The sequence below is a fragment of the Eurypyga helias genome, unplaced genomic scaffold (assembly GCF_000690775.1).
Source record: "Eurypyga helias isolate BGI_N326 unplaced genomic scaffold, ASM69077v1 scaffold18044, whole genome shotgun sequence".
NCBI classification, from domain to species: domain Eukaryota; kingdom Metazoa; phylum Chordata; class Aves; order Eurypygiformes; family Eurypygidae; genus Eurypyga; species Eurypyga helias.
In genome coordinates, this window is record NW_010248386.1 from 730 (window position 1) to 3,349 (window position 2,620).

The 2,620-nt window shown below is 44.0% G+C and overlaps 1 long non-coding RNA gene across 1 annotated transcript; it reads left to right on the top strand.

The window, feature by feature from the left end:
* The first annotated feature begins 345 nt into the window (after nt 1-345).
* Nucleotides 346-2,485, top strand: LOC104509178. The gene is made up of 2 exons (XR_727886.1): nt 346-491; nt 1,780-2,485. It is a non-coding gene; the product is annotated as an uncharacterized LOC104509178 (long non-coding RNA).
* Nucleotides 2,486-2,620: the final 135 nt, after the last annotated feature.

The window sequence follows — 2,620 nt, forward strand, 5'->3', positions numbered from 1 at the left end:
TACATGTTCTTTTTGTTCTGTGGTATGCCTTTCAGCAGCACAGCAGAAATACTGGCCAGTTCAACTCCCAACATTTTTTAGCTAATTTAATTGAATGCCTATTTAAAATAGGAATTCTTTTAACCCCAGCCATGGCTGCTTTTATATTATGCACTTCCCAGTGGCACATTCAGGACAGACCAGAAGGCAAACACTTCTCCTTAGGCTCTTCCATCTCATCTTTGTCGGTAGGAAGTTCGGTGCGTAGAAGCGGGTTGTGCTGATGGTGTTAGAGCTGAGAATGTGCGTGTGCAGATGTACGAGGTGGAAATTAGCCTTTACCATATCACCATCTGTTTTCTTAACAGAAAGAAAAGGCAGCAAATGATAAAAAGGAGGACAAAAAGGCAGCAACAAAAGGGAAGAAAGGAGCCAAAGGCAAAGATGAAACTAAACAAGAGGACGCTAAAGAAGAAAACCACTCTGAAAACGGAGATACCAAAACTAATGAGGTACTTTAGCTACAGTAAACATGGGAATAAACACAGATGTATTGGTAATACATCTGCAGGAGCTAACGATTGGGCCTCCTTGTCAGAAGGTGGGGTGTTTCACTGCCATCCGGTAAAGACAGACCCTGCACTCTCTGCACAGGGCAACTTCCCGGGAGAGCCTGAAAGAATAGCATTCTCCTTCCAACTCACTCCTGTATGTGACAGAGCCCTTCCACAGGTGCTGGGTGCTGTCGCAGTGTCCCTCCCGCGGCTGGCACAAGGGCAGTGCAGTATTGGGGAACAATAGCGCTCAGTCCGATTGCTGTCCAGCCCTGAGCTGACGTTGCATATCCTCTCCGGACTGCTGGATTGCCGCTTCTGCTCAGCACGGGTGGGGACTCTGCCAGAAATCTGGTCTTATGTTTTCCACAAGTCTTTAAAACGATTCTTTGCCTCAGAACTATTCAACAAGAGATCTGCAAAGTAAACTTGGTCTTGTCTCTTGATCTGCAAGCCTCCCTCTTGCAGGTTCTTTCTCTGTCAGCTGCTTGCCTAGGAGCTGCCATTTGCTAGGATGAGCTACAAGCCTCAGTCGGCTCCTGATGGCCTTTCCCTAGCAGCCTTCTTGCTGACAGCAGAAGTGCAGCGTTTGCTACGGGCTCCCTTTGCCCCTGTAGGCACAGGCCGGCCCCGTGTGTTCTCTTGCTTGTCGTTTACGGTGATCTCTCTTCCTGTGTTTAGTGCTGTTGTCCACTTCATGAATGGGTCGTTTATTCCTCCATTTTTAAAAGTAATCCAGGAGCTGCTTTGCTGAAAATGAATGTGGGGCTGCTGGGCTTCCAAGGGTCTTTGATAGGAGCTTTGTCATTTTGATGTGTTGACTTAGAAAGTAGTAGCAGACATTTTTATAGACAACAGGTGAGGACCACTGTCCCCAGAGTGTGGACAATAGACACGTGTCGTGGTTTTAAGTGTAATTCTTACCCTTCCCTCTGACTGACGGAGGCGAGGACTTGAACTTGAGCATAATGTTCCTGGTCTAAAGTATGTTCTAGGCTTCTGGCACTCTGGAGACATTTAACATTCCAAAATGAACTTGATGCTCCACTAATGTTCGTGGTTTAATTTTTAGGACTGCCAGCCGACGGGTTGTTCTGTCGGCTTCTGTAGTAGCTGTACGTCTGTCTGTCTCCACCAGTGTTGTCCGTGTGCGTGCGAACGAGCTAGTCTCTCTTTGCTGCTTGTTAGGATGGAATCCCGTTAGCATTACGAATAATATTTCTGTTCTTCCCAAACGCTTTTATAGGCACCAGCTGCTGAAGCATCTGATGATAAGGAAGCCAAGTCCGAGTAATGTTAACCCTGCCCTATATCTCCATCATTTGGTATCCGTACCTCCATGCTGTATTGTTAACAGAGAGGAATATTTTTATCAACTATTTTATAAATGCAGGTTTTTTTAGCATGAATTTAATTATGGAACATCTTCATCTCGGTTACTTGGGAATTAAATCCCTAACAAACAAAACAAAACAAACAAAAAAAGGATAATTGTTTTTAAATTTTGTGATTGTAATAGTTTGTATGGTACATGGAACGAATAAGTGGTGGTAGCTTTTGACTTCTGTCAGTGTGTCCCTTTTTGTGTAAGTCATGCTTACAGACTTCAGATTTTCATTTTTCCCTTGTATGTGTTGTATGGTTTCTTAAAGTGGGGAGGTCTCAAAACAAATAACCGTGTTAAACATTCCAGTGGTTCTGTGGGTTGCTTTTATAAAGAAGGTGAGCTATTTTCATGAAAAACCTAAGAGCTGGAAATCTGTTGTTTCCCAAATGTAATTTTATTTTGTCAGTTTTGAAAAAAAAAAAAGAATAATAATAAAATAAATAAAAGTGTAATCATGTTTTTAAATGAAATACAAACATTTCTTTTAAAAGGGCAGGTTGGTTGTATGTACCCACTGTTAGGAATTTTGCTGGATTTATCTTAATAAAAAAGACTCCTCAAAAGCTGATTGTGGTTGGTTGCTTGTGCTGCAGACATCCTGCTGGGAAGCCGCCCGCTCCCACGAGCGTTGCGGTGGGGCAGAGCTTCAGGCTCTGGGAAGCTCCCTGCAGCCGGGAAGCTTTGGGCCGCAGCACGGCTG